At 42.8% G+C, this 14,045-nt stretch overlaps 2 protein-coding genes and 1 pseudogene across 4 annotated transcripts in view; 1 reads left to right on the plus strand and 2 right to left on the minus strand.

The window, feature by feature from the left end:
* Cmss1 (cms1 ribosomal small subunit homolog) overlaps positions 1–14,045 on the plus strand; it is a 290,654-nt gene that overhangs the window by 229,446 nt on the left and 47,163 nt on the right. The window lies entirely within an intron of this gene.
* The window catches only part of Filip1l (filamin A interacting protein 1 like), a 225,039-nt gene that overhangs the window by 209,538 nt on the left and 1,456 nt on the right, over positions 1–14,045 (minus strand). The gene's annotated exons all lie outside the window — the stretch shown is intronic.
* LOC101984614 lies at positions 564–1,130 on the minus strand (annotated as a pseudogene).

Consider the following 14,045-nt stretch of genomic DNA (forward strand, 5'->3'; position numbering starts at 1 on the left):
AGAGAGAGAGAGAGAGAGAGAGAGAGAGAGAGAGAGAGAGAGAGAGAGAGAGAGAGAACTGGATATTGAACCCAGGGTCTTCCATATATTATGCTAACATTCTATCACTTAGCTCTACCCTCAGCCCCTTTATATTTGGAGACAAGGTCTCGCTACCTGTTACCTAGACAGGACTCAGACTGTCAGGCCTCTGCCTCTGCCTCCAGAAGTGGCTGTGAGTGCAGGGGTGTACTTCCAGTCCCTGCTTCTCCTTCCCTTGAATCAAGCCAGAACTTTTCCATACCTCTCCTGTAATCTAGTTAATATTCTATATTATTTTATCATTTTAATTAGAAAAATTCCTCTCTTGGTTTGTGTTCAGTCACTTCTCAATGCTTGCATGAACAATGTACCCATGGACACTAATTCTCCTCAGTTCTTAAGGTTTCTTCCCAGCTGCTAAAGATGCGGTTTGCAAATCCAGTTTTTTCCTTTGGCGACTGTCACATACAATTGCTTTTTAAGTACATTTGTATTTTTTTCAACATCCAAAGCTTTTTTTTTTATAACAGTAAGATCCAGAGTTAGTTTTTGTAGCTGAGCCTGGCCCTTCTGCCTCTGGCATGTTCAGCCTTCTGGTCCGTGGAGCGGACATAGGGTTTGATATGGCTGTGTGGGATTCCTGGAGCCTTGTCAAAATGCCAGTACAACCTCTCAGCCCTTGTGAGGTCCAGACAGGAGCATAGTGCTACGGCCCTTGGGAGACTCCAAGGCCAGTTGGTCAAAGGTGAGGATCTTACCCCCAGCCTAGAAGATGCAACTTCAGGCCCGGCCGCTTACCCGCAGTGCACATGCCTTCAGCTTGGGCACTTCAGGAATCCTCACGTCATCTGTGACCGTCCCCACAACCACAGCTGTCTTGTTTTCTCGGCCAGGAAGCTTCATCTTTGGATCATCCAGGACAGGGACAGAGGTGGCCAGTTAGTATGACTCATAAATAACCATTTCAGCACAACCCGATTGAATGTGGAGTTGGTTCGCCTGGCCAGAAACCTGTACAGCTTGACTAGCAGCCGCAGGTAGGTGTTCTGGCTCTTGGGCTCCTTGTGCCGAACTGTTCGGTCCTTGTTGTGGCAAATGTCAGCAACCATGATAGTGCCTCCTGCTTGGTCAAGTCCAGGAAGCATATATTTGTATTTTATTACACTTCTGTGAGACAAGAGGCAGGGGTGCACATCACAGTAGCCTGTGGAGGGCAGAGGACAACTCTTGGGAACTGGTTCTCTCCTTCCACCATGTGTGTCCCAGAGATCAGACTCGAGTAAGTAATCAGGTCTGAAGACAAGAACCTTTACCCTATAATCCTAGGGTATATATTGTTTAAAGTGTTTTGTAATGTTTCAAGTGTGTAAGGAGGGGTGTGGGGAGATTCTTCTGTTTAGGAATGTCCCTAAGTCTTCCTATAAAAAAAAAAAAAAAAGGTCTGTCTCCGGCCAAGCTCTGCTAGGGCGGAACCTGTTGGCAAGAGCAGTTCAAAGGAAAAAGCAATGTCCTACCCTCTGTTCCGCAGCTACAGGTGCTAGTGGGGAAAGAAAACGTGTGTGGTGAAGGCATGAGGTGCTGGCCGCCATAAAGAAAAGGCGTGGACCAACTGACAGGGTGTAGACTTCTGGAACCACCCTCCTCAGATTTTATAGATTCTGTGCACTCTGTCACCCAGGCCAGGTGTGCTTAAAGGGAAGCTGATGACCTGAAGTCTCAACACATAAACAGAGTCACTGGGCCCTTCCGGGGGGGGGGGCTCATTTGACCAAGGGGAGGGTAACAGGACTAGGGAACAGTTGAAATGGCCAGAATTTAGATCCCTAAGATTGGGGCAGAGCAGTTTGCTGGACAAAGCCAGTCCATTCTAAAGACTTCTGTTGCTCTTCTGAAGAGTGCCACACACAAACTAGTCTCAGCTGATCTGGTGTTAAATGTGAGACTGAATGGATGATTGACGATTTACATTCTTGAAAGGTTTATTCCGTGTGTGTGTGTGTGTGTGTGTGCGTGTGTGTATGTGTGTGTGCATGTGTGTGTATGTGTGTGTGCGTATGTGTGCGTGTGTGTGTGTGTGTGTGATAATCTGATTTGTTCTCCTATGTAAGTTGGATTTGCCAATTTCATAGATAACACCAACCATTCTTAGCTTTGAGTAAGAAGGAATGGGCAGGATAGGACCTAAGTTGGAATAAGTAAATGGACATTTGCATGTCTAGGTAGGAAACCCTAGAATGGTGACTTCAGGGCCTGTTATAAACCACCCCTGGGGAAGTTCAGACAGGAACACACTTGGGTTTAGCCTAACTAGCCTCCTGCAATAAGCATTCTTGTTGCATTAAGATGATCCCACAGAAAAGTCTATACCCTCTACAGTGTTGGCAGCATTAACCATGAACCAGCTGATCTTCATGAGGCAGCCCTTATTACTAATGAGAACCACAAGCCTGCTTCTGCCACACTGCCCAACAGCTTCTTTAATCCCCCGCCCCTGCAAGCCAAGATGTTTTCAATTTAGGTGAAGCATCTATTTATACCCCTAATTTCCCTATGGGACCAGAGGCCACTTCACCAAAACTGGGTAGCTTCTCACTTCCCTGCACTAAAGCTGGTCTCTCTATGGGGTTCCTGCCACAGTCATGGTGCAGCTGAGGGCCATGGAACATTTCCCTCAGGCAAAGCACTGGGATGCCTGGCTGGAGGGAGGTTCCTTTGCTGGACAGCTGTCACTGACCTCTGCCTGAAGCAAGAAACAGAGCCAAAATGGCACAGCTTTGGTCACATTCAGCCTGTTAACTGCATCAATTGTCTTTATTTGTTTATTCAAGAACTCTGAGCTGCCTTTTCTAACAAGAAATTTGAACCACATTTTGTTTGAGATACTCCAGAGAGATGTAGCAATGCGGTTACCATTTTATAAACTTTTAAATGAAACCATTAGCAGCTCACAACTTTGTTTAAAGAACAAGAGCTTGGAGCACAGACCTGTCTCCAAGACCCGGAAGACAGTGAGCACGGCAGAGGAGGATCCTGTGAGGAGCCAGCAGCCAAAGCTCGCTTTGCATGGCCAGGAACTCAGTGTCAGTGTGACAGCCTCTTCCCATTTTTTAGGAGTTGGTGGATTTGGCCCTGTTGCTCTCATGATTCACACCAATGTTTCTACCTCTGTTGTTTCTTCTCTCTGCCATAGCCAAACCCCACCAATGCTTCCTTCTAGCCTTTCTGCTAACATGTTAGCCGACCTTTGTTTTTCTTTCTCCCCACACCTCCATTTACGTTTAGAGCGTTCTCCATTCGCAAGTTGTTTTCCTTACAGTAGTTAGTTGGAACATTCTCTTCTCAGTGACTTAGAAAAAGTTCCATAAACATTCCTGTAAAAGATTTAGAGATTTATACCCTCATCAATTTTCTAGACTATTGGCAAGCATTGTTTGGTAGACAGTATGGTTCTCACCAGGGAGTGTGGTTGAAATCATCTACACAGTGACGCATCTAGTTCCCAGTCATGCAAAACAATAAGACGTAAAGAATTTAAACTAAGAGCTTTTTGACATGTATTTTGGAAAAGTCAGTTATCTTCCCAGAAATCCATTCTTTTGGAGTAAATAGATTTCATATCTAACAGTTTCATAGTTTTCAAGGAAGATTGTGGCTAAAATGTTGACTAATTCTAGGGCAAAGGGACATTCAGGCTTAATAGTCATGTACCAGGGGAGTTAAAGGACTGGGAGATTACTGAGATTTAGCCTAAAGCACAGCAGTTCTCTTATACCCTTAAGCAGCCCTGACATGGTATTTCCTGGAGATTAATGACAGTCTGAGTTAATGGACTGAAGGAGGGCCATTAATCCCTGCACAAAGGTAGTTCTGAAAGTAGCAATGAGAAACAACTGGATCCCAGGAGACGTCTCAGGAGATTACTTACTTTCAGAAGCCATCCTTACCATGGTCTCGCCCTTCTCTACAGGGCATGCCTCAGCCTCAGGCTCTCGCCATCCTGGCATGCAAGCGCTGTTTTGTAAGTAGTTTGTAACCTTTGTTTTCATCAGACAGAACTTTTTAATCAATAAACTACTTCATCCCGCTGAGAACTCAGCAATGTTATCATCTTATAAGTTACTCTTCACATAATTACCATCATAAACATGGTGGATAGAGCTATGCTTGGGAGTCCAGAAACCAAGGCAAACAGGATTATATTAAAGAGTTAAATGTGCTATGCATAAGATACCCAGGAAAATCTGAAATGTAAATGCATGGGTGGAGTTGAGGGAGCAAACACATTGATTGACCACACTGATCAACCAAAAGAGCTTGCCCATCCAAAGGATACAGTGACTACTCAGTCCTGTCAGGAACTGTTAGAAGCAAAGACTACAAGCTTCCAAACAACGAATTACATAATTGAAAATAAAGAATGGCAGGCCAATTTCCATGTCTTTCTCCAGACCAGCCTAGGCTTGACTAAAGTATATTAGCCAGGTTTGTTAATCTCGGGATTAGGCAAGGTATAGTATTACCTCCCAACAAGAAAGTCTCAGATAATAGAAAAGCATGAAAACTGGACGTGTGTGTGTGTGTGTGTATCGGAGGCTTCGCCAAGAAACTCCTTAGGGTCTTTAGAACATTTGAAAGTTGCAACTTTTCTCTTAGTTGGAAAATGGTCTGCCTTCATGAATGTGTCTTATCTATAAGCGTAAGCATGCACCCTTGGTAAGGGTTCGTCTGCCTTCCTGCACGTACCTCATGTGTAATCATGCATCCTTGGTAAGGGTTCACCTGCCTTCATACATGCGCCTCACATATAAGCGTGTGTTTTTGGTAAGGGTTCACCTGCCTTCATACATGCGCCTCACATGTAAGCGTGCATCCTTAGTAAGAGTTCACCTGCCTTCATGCATGCGCCTCATGTGTAATCGTGCGTCTTTGGTAAGGGTTCGCCTGCCTTCATGCATGGGCTCATGTGTAAGCAAGCGACCTTGGTAAGGGTTTTCGGGATCCAGAAGCTTGCTCCCTTATCTGGGAGAGATGTTGCTCACCTTCCCGCTTTGCATGTCAGCTTCCCTGTGAGTCCAGAAAACGCCTGAAACTCCATCCAGTGCATTAAGTTATTCTGCTAATTCTGACCTAAGACTCTGATCCTTGCAGTATGCTTTTGTATATTTGGAACAATTAAGATACCAAAAGTTATTTTGCTGCTTAAAAAAAAAAAACTCGCCGGGCGGTGGTGGCGCACGCCTTTAATCCCAGCACTCGGGAGGCAGAGGCAGGCGGATCTCTGAGTTCGAGACCAGCCTGGTCTGCAAGAACTAGTTCCAGGACAGGCTCCAAAACCACAGAGAAACCTTGTCTCGAAAAACCAAAAATAAAAAATAAAAAAATAAAAAAATAATAACTCTGCTGACTAATAAGACAACAGACCTATGCTAAGGTAAGCTAAGAAAAAGATGTTTTCTGGTTAATTAAGTGAAAAGCACAAATACAGAAGTTCCATTAAAACAGTGACTGGAGGATGGGAAAGATGGATCAGAGATTAAACATTCACTGCTCTAGCAGCAGATCCAGATTCAATACCCAGCCCCACATGCAGGCTCACAGCCACCTATAACTCCAGTTCCAAGGGATCTGACACCCTCTTCTGACTTAACATATATGCACACACGTACACACACACAAATGGAGGCTGGCTTCTTGCCACTAACATCCCTGATCTAACTCTAAAAGCTTTCTTCCTTACGGATTTGGAGATTGCCAGAGAGAGAGATGTTTAGCTACCTGTTCAAATGGGTGGTGCTACTATTTTAGCACTGCAAGGGCAGGTGAAGTTCTTCACACACTTCCCTGCTATTAAAAAATCCTTATTCCCACCACCAGCTACAACACTTTGGGAGGGCAGACCCTGAACCTCGCCTGGGCAGCTCAATAGAACCAACCCCGAAGTTTTGAGTATAGGAGAATTGTCCCCATTACTCATCTGTAATGTGGTGGCATAGTCTGGGGAAAGATGCCCTCTCCCCACCAACCTCTGAGGCAGGTGGGAGAGAGGCCCTGAGGTCATAAGAGTGGGAGAGATGCCCTGTGACTGACCTGGGCAACACCATAGAGCCAACCACACTGGTGGATGTGCTGTTCCTGAAGGGGTAGGTGTGGGAAAACAGACCCCAAGGACATGATAGTGGGGGAACCGGCCCCACCCCTTGCTCAGTGCCTCACGGGGTGAACAAGCCAGAGCAGGGCAGGAGAGCTCATCCTGGTAGTGAGGACAAGGGAGAGCTGGAGGGCTGACCAACCCTGCACCTACCAAGGCCAGAAGCAGGGCTATGAGTTGGCCATCCCATCATCCACTCCATCTGAGGTCTGCTGGAGCATGTAAAGGAGACAGTCCTGCAGACCCAAAGTGGTGGGAACTCCACAACACAGGGCAACAGCAGCGTAGCCAAGAGGAGCTCCAGTGAGGGACCAGCATTGATAGTGTAGCAGAAACCAGAGGATGCGAACCAGACCAATGACTCCTTGCAATGATCACTTGCAAGTAAAGATACCTGGGTAAAAAGGTTTTACTGCATAACTCAGTGTGTCACACCACAGCTTCCATGATAAGAGTGATTTTTCTATTTTTCTTTTCTTTTTTTTTTCTTTTTTTCTCTTAAATTTTATTTAATTTTATTTGGGAGTAGAGGGTGGATATGAATGGATGGGGAAATGAACGGGATGAAGATGCATGATGTGAAAGACACAAAGACTAAATAAAAAAGAAAGTTTTAAAAATCTTGTTTTCTATGTAGTCGACTGGGGTGAACCTGGTTGGACTTCTCAACTGAAACTGCCTTGAGGAAATGAACTGTCCAGATGTAGGTGGACATAACCAAATTATGTGCCAAAATAATTAGGTTATTTAGCTAATGATTGCAGCTTTAGGATTCCATCTGGGGAAATGGAAATGACTGAGCACATACGCACTTGAGTTCTCCTCCTTTCAGTAGGCACTCTGGCCTCTTTTGACACTGTGTTGGTAGCAAAATTTCTTGGTCACTTCGCTTCCTTTGAGAGCAACAGCTCCACTATGATTTGAACTGGTGCTTTTCATCCTCATGTTTGGCAGGTACTTAATGCATCTGTGCAGCCGTTCTGAAACCCGATCCGCTCATTAGAGACGGGGTAGTAAAGCTTGCTACCTTGTGTGTACAAATGCTGTCTTTCCAAATTAGAAAAGAACTAAATAAACCCTGTGGAGGTGCCTTGTTCTAAAGGGCGTAATTTAATGCCCCACTCCTGACATTCTTCTGAGGTAGATTACATAAATAACCACTGCTGGACGAAGTCCTTTCACATTCTCGAATGATTTGAACACATCTGAAAGTTTTATTGTCTACTCAGAATCCTCTGGGTTGTGAGGCTGTAAATTATCTTTATTTTTTTTTTTTTTTGAGTATTGGAGCATCCATTATACAATTTACATTTTAGGACAGAAGCAAATTTACATTTTAGGACAGAAAGAAAATTATGTGCATGAGGCCAGAGATTATCAAAGGAAAGAAAATGGTATTTCTGCTCTTTAACATCAGTCAAGGAAATTGCTGGTTTGTTTTTAATAGCTGACTTCCTGGGGATTTTCTTAGTGACCAATACATGAAGTTTGGCTTCCTAAACTCATCCCTCTTGGCAGGTGCGTAGAGTCTGGAGCCATGGTTCATACGTTACGGTCCAAAGAAAGCACCATTTGCATGTACTTCACTTACCACCCAGGGCTTCTCCAGTTGCTTCCTAGTCGAAATTTTTGTGTGTGCATATGTTTTATGGTTTATAATATTTATCAACTTCTCAGAAGGGCCTCATATACCACATTTTCAAGACTGGATTACTTAGACCCAGCCTATAGCATGATGATAGTTTCCTGTGCTTAGCAACGGTGGTGATGACAGCACCTGGTCATTAAGGACTTTTATGTCATTACGTGTGCTCACTACTTCTTAGTTCCCCTTTATTGCCCTCAACAAAGGCAGGTTTAGTCATTATCCCCATTTTATAGTTCAGAAAACTGAAGACTTTGAGGTTAAGTGGGTGCTAAAGACCGGATGGAACTGACATGAGAATCCAGAGTGCCGTCTGGGAGAAGCCATGCTCCGGGCACGATGCAGTGTGCTGATGACTCATCTGATTAGCTTCATTCTGACTTTGACTTTATGTGATATTCATGTGTTCAACTCAAACAGTCCTTTCTCTGTTCTAATGGTTGGGCATGGTTCCATATCTACATGCTAGTATGTTACAATTCCAACATCAACATCAGATTGTAGGGTCCAGAATACTGTTTGGCACATCATTTGTTTGCAATACATGTAGGAGGCAAAGGAACAAGCATATGCCCTTTCCAGGCTTGGCATAGTCTGCTTTTGTGATATCCCTACAGTGGGTACAGTGTGTGGCATTAGTGGCAGCAACATTGGTGGCTTTTGATCTTTAAAGATTAGACATGCAGTAGTGAGAGTCTAACGAGTAAAATCAGATCAAATTCCTTTGTAACTGTTGTTTGGAAGCCAGCGGCTTTGGCCACTCTCTCTACAGGAAAGCAGCTTTGTGAAGAAAAATCTTTGCATAGCTAATTGCCCTGTGCCTTTTTCATTGGACAGTGCTGTCTTAACAGTCAGTATAACACAAAAGATGTTTAAAGAATGTCCAGGGATTCTAAAGGCTGATCAATTTTACTATCTTAAAAACAGGCACACACCTATTCCCCTTCAAATAAATAAACAACTCCAAGTGGTCCATACCAACAGCGTTTGCCCTCCCTCACTTTCGGAATCCATATACAATCTTATGTCCTTACCTCTCACCGAAGAAAATGCCTTTTAGCAATAGGGAAATTTTGCTATTATAAAAGCATAGTTAGGGAGAAACACTCACTACAAAGTGTGGATTTTCTTTGGACTCACGCCTAAATGTGGCTCATCTTACAGAGGCTGACTCTGCTGCCCACACAGATCGTTTTGGCCAAATATGCAGACTATCCATTGGTCTCTTTGGTTTTTTTCTCCAATAGTTGTGAGGCTGTTAACATATCTTAATATACTATCACAATGTATCATTCAGGCCACTAATATCGTTTAGTGCAAGCATTATCATCATTCAGACCATTAATATTCAATGTAATTGATGTCAGTTAGGCTGAGAGCCTCACTTAGTAAAATTTATATCATTTAGTGATACTCAGAGTGATGTATATCAACCTATGCTGGTCTGGAAACTTGCTCATCTGCCAAGACATAGACCAGAAACTGGTGTAAGCATTTAGGAGCTTTTACAGCAGTTTGACATTACTATAGGATCTTAACTTGTGATCCTGATTTTGAATAATTTTTTTTGTTACAGTCAGTGATGCATTGACTACAACAAAATTTTTGTTTGTTTGTTTTTGTTTTCAAGATAGGGTTTCTCTGTGGTTTTGGAGCCTGTCCTGGAACTAGCTCTTGTAGACCAGGCTGGCTTGAACTCACAGAGATCCGCCTGCCTCTGCCTCCCAAGTGCTAGGATTAAAGGCGTGCACCACCACCGCCCGGCTACAACAAAATTTTTGCTCTATGCCACAGGTGGGTGGAAAGCACAGGTATAATGTTCTTTTCAAATGCTAATTTACAAAGAAGTTTTCTCAAAATGTAGACTTGGTTCTAGGATGGAGCCTGAGATTCTGCATTTGAAGCATACTGTTGAGTGATACCTACACCCCTCATCTGCCAAGAAATTTGAGCAGTGGAAAACCAGAGGACGGACTTGAACACTTGACATAAGCATTGTTTTCCTGTAGTTGCTTTAAGCATATATCTGGCTTTAGTAAACATTTACATGAAAAGCAGCAAGAGAACGTCTCTACATACATGGAGCCCTAGTTTGGGTTATTGTCAGTGAGAAGCAGGGTCTGCCATCATACCGCTTACCAAGTTTCATTAGCAGCTCCTAGACCTCCAGTGCGAGGAACAGGGAAGCTCAGTAAATAGACGGTTTACCAAATTCCACCCACCTGTCTCCCTGAACTAGAGGACTGCTTGTATTCGGTGTTACAGCACGCCCCGTTTTCTCATGAATGAGTCCTTTACAAAAATAGCCTCTGCGCCTTCGTCATGTCATATTATCGCTCTTCTTTCAGAGTGTCTCACTCTGGGGTTTCCCAGCACAGAAACCCTAGGAAACTCTTCGGTCCTAGATGTGCCTCCCCCATTGATCACTCTACCTCCTTTCTTTTCTCAAGTTGGACCCAAGCACCAGGTTCCAGCACACCTTTTTGTTCAGTCTCCTAAGTAACACAAATGTGTCTTTGAACTGATGGAACAGACACTCTGACTTGGGTGCAGGCCCATACAGGACACCTGAATTTTAGAAGTTGCAGAACTGGGCTTAAGACATTTTTGAAAGGTTTTGCTATGGCCTGCCTTGCCTTCCCTTGCCTTGCCTTGCTTTGCCTCTTTTCTTTGCACCCTGTACCTAAAGGGAATGAATTCACAGAGGATAAACTGTCTCCATCTGCAAAAGTTCAAATACTGAATCACAGTTCAGTATTGTCACACAGCCTTATTTGTCCTTATGGCTTCCTCAATAGTCATATGCCATGCATGAGAAATAGAATGTAGGCTATATTAATGGGCAGTAGCACAAATATTTATACACTATACTAATTCAAGTCAAAGTTTATAGAATTTGTAGAATGTTTACATAAATTATATATATTATATATTTTTATAAAAAGTTTATAGAATTTTATCTTTTCTATAATATTATAACTAAAACCCATTCAAGCAAAAACTATTATGTAAATGACCGATACTTTAAAGCAAATCCTAAATAATCTTAATTAGATTTAAAGAAGTGTTTCAATCTTATGTTTGTTTAATTTGAGTTAATCTCACTACATTACTCAGGATGGCTTGGAACTCATGACCCTCCAAGCCTCCAGAAGTCCCATCTTTATATTGCACGCTTCTCACACAACATTAGTTATTTATGCCTTAATTGTAAGAAAATAGGATATTTTTTTTTACATTTTGAACTATTAACTGCACCTGCTTAGGATCTAAACACAAAGTGGAAAACATAAGGCTTAACCCCACATGCTCCCTGATCAAATGCAAAGTTTCTTAAAATAGCTGCATGTGGATAGCGATATGAGGAACAGCTGGTGTCACTGGTGTCCCCGGGCTCAACCTGGCAGTCTCATACTGCCGCCAGGCTCTGCTCTGTTTCCTGCCCTTTCTGGGCCAGCTGCAGCAGCTTGGAGGAGAAGCCCAGAAGCAGCTTCACTTTATCCATTTGCTGTGCTCTCCTGATTCCAGTTTTATAGCTATGACACCCCTAAATCCATCTTGATGATCTAGGATTCCATTCCAACCCATAAACTGGAGAGAAATTCATCAAAACAGCTCCAAAATTATAGCAAACTTTAAATAAGAGTACAAAAAAAAAAAAAGAAAGAGAAGAAAAGAAACCCCGGAGATGAGGTCTTGTGGTTTTACTTGGTCACAGCTAACAGGTAGCGCTGGCTCATTGTGGTGCCGTGCACTCCTCATCTGTGTGTGTCAGCAGCTGTGGTAGTGTGTCTGAAGGTGTTTCCTTCTGCAGCAGAGAGGTTTCACTATGGAAGGCAGATCAGCCCTGAATGTAGACAGCACACCATCTCCTGAACTCCAATCCAAGACGGAACATAAAATAAAGGAGGTACCCAGGTGAGCAGGAGCGGTCATCTCTGCTGCCTGACCTCAGGGGCAGTGTGACCAGCCACCTCCCATCCCCATGCCTTCTCACCACAAAGGACTGATTCCTTCTTAAACTGGGGGCCAAAATAAATCCCTTGCCTTAGACTTCTTCTGTTGAGTATTTTGTGACAATCAGGAAAGTAACTAACAGAGCGGCAGGTCAGCCCACTCTGTAATGTCACCGGAGAGACCCACATTCACTTCCTGACTGCTTTGTGCAGCTGTACATGCTGCAGTGTAGTCTACGCACTTAGCACTGTCTCATGGACAGGATTTGTTGGTTCTCCACAAGGACCCATCTGTCTTTCCCAGAAGCAGGATCTAGAATGAGGGAGTCTGACCTACTGTGTCAGGGTTTTATATTGCTAGACTGGAGGTAGTAACCAACACTTTAAATTCTATTTGCTTTTTCATGTAACTGAAACTAACATTCTCTGTTATCATTGTCCCAATCAGTGACAGGGTTTTTTTTCCAATTCTGAAAGATACGATAGCATTTCTTAACTCTTATCAAAATACGTTTTATTCTATACGGTAGTAGAAGAGGTAAGGTGAGAGTTAGCCACCCTAGTTACCCAGCATCTACACACACACACACACACACACACACACAAAACAACAACAACAACAACAACAGTACCCTCTTTAGGAAGGAAGCAAAACTCTAAACTAAAGAGCCAGGGGAGATTCTGGTCTCAGGAAGATGGGGACACAAAAGGTGATGTTGTAAGAGGTGCCGAATATCTCCCTGTTACTTTGGTTTCCACTGTACCAATGCCATCCTCAGCCAGTAGGTACCTGCAGGGTATGATGCTCATGTGGAAAGTTTAGAGTTTTCTATTAATCTTCCACTTAAAAACTTACTTTGAAGGTCTATATCAGACAAAAAAAATGATGGGACTAGCCCCTTGAATATCTAAATCCAAGTCTGTGATGTGCTGAGCAAGAAATGATAATATCTACTTTCTATATTGCATAGGATCAAATCGCTCATATGTGAGTTCTATGAACAAAATCAAACATTCTGTAAGTGTGATGCCATAACGTTTCCATAACTGGGGGGAGGGGGGGGCAGCACAGTAGTGGGCACAACGATCGACTCTCACACCGGCACAAACATCTTGAGCATCCTCACTAGGAAACCCTGTTGTCTAAGAAGTTATAGTACAAATTTGGCTCTAAAGTGTTCCTTAAGCACATCCTGTCTGACCCAGTTCTGAGAAAGCAGACATTATCAGTAAGTGAGCCTTCTGTCTAGCATCTGTTGTGTTCATGATCTTCTAGTATTCGTGCAAAATGTGTATTCCAGCTTGATTATTTGATGCCGGGATGGTTTCTGGAATCGTTTCCTTATCTTATAGATACTGAATAACATTTTCAGAAAAGATAAACATTTCTGGTTCTTATAATCAGAAAGGAAGTCAAAAATACTTAATCATGGTAAACAATATGCACAGTATACTAGTATTTAAATCTCTAATGAATTCTTTCTACTACAAAGGTGGTCACAGCTTTTGTTTCATTGACTATTGAAGCCTTAATAATCCTCATGGGGCCTAGGACAAAAGCATTCCAAATAGTGGGTGGATGGATGGATGGATGGATGGATGGATGGATGGATGGATGGATGGATGGATGGACAACTGAGGCTACAAACTCTTTACTATGAAAATGTTATCCCTGACATTAATAAAACAGCATTATTCTTTGTTCAGTGTGAACAGTTACTAAATGCTTATAATCACTAATTCTAGACTACAAAAAATAAACATTTTAAAACATTTTAGTGCATCATGCTATGCAAAGCATCCTTGATAATGAGAGTTTGTTTTAGACTAAGATAAATTATAATATGAACTCTGTTCTGAAGGAAAGAATAAAAGGCTCATTTATTTGGGGATTTTCCCATCCTTGGACCTGCCCAACTCTTGGCAAGTTGCACTCTCCGTCTCCAAATACATTGTGATTTTGAAGCCACGATAAAATATATCTAGTTCCAGTGCTTCTGCCTGAGGCTAGTACTTGACTGAAATTCTAGGTGAGTGAGTTTAGAAAGAGACAATTATACATGAACTTTGGTAGATGCTAAGCTCTAAGAATAAACAGCTGTCCTTTTCTCCCTAACCAGTGCTTCTCTTTGCCCCAGCATTTTTTTCCAGTGGTTTTGCTTTGGCTATAATCAGAACCCAAACCTCGCATCATTTTGGGAAATTGCACAGGAAAGTCTCCTCAGAGGAGATCTGTGTTAATTACACTACATACTTGTTTTATTATTTGTTTTTG

This window comes from Microtus ochrogaster, chromosome 2 (assembly GCF_000317375.1).
Source record: "Microtus ochrogaster isolate Prairie Vole_2 chromosome 2, MicOch1.0, whole genome shotgun sequence".
NCBI classification, from domain to species: Eukaryota; Metazoa; Chordata; class Mammalia; order Rodentia; family Cricetidae; genus Microtus; species Microtus ochrogaster.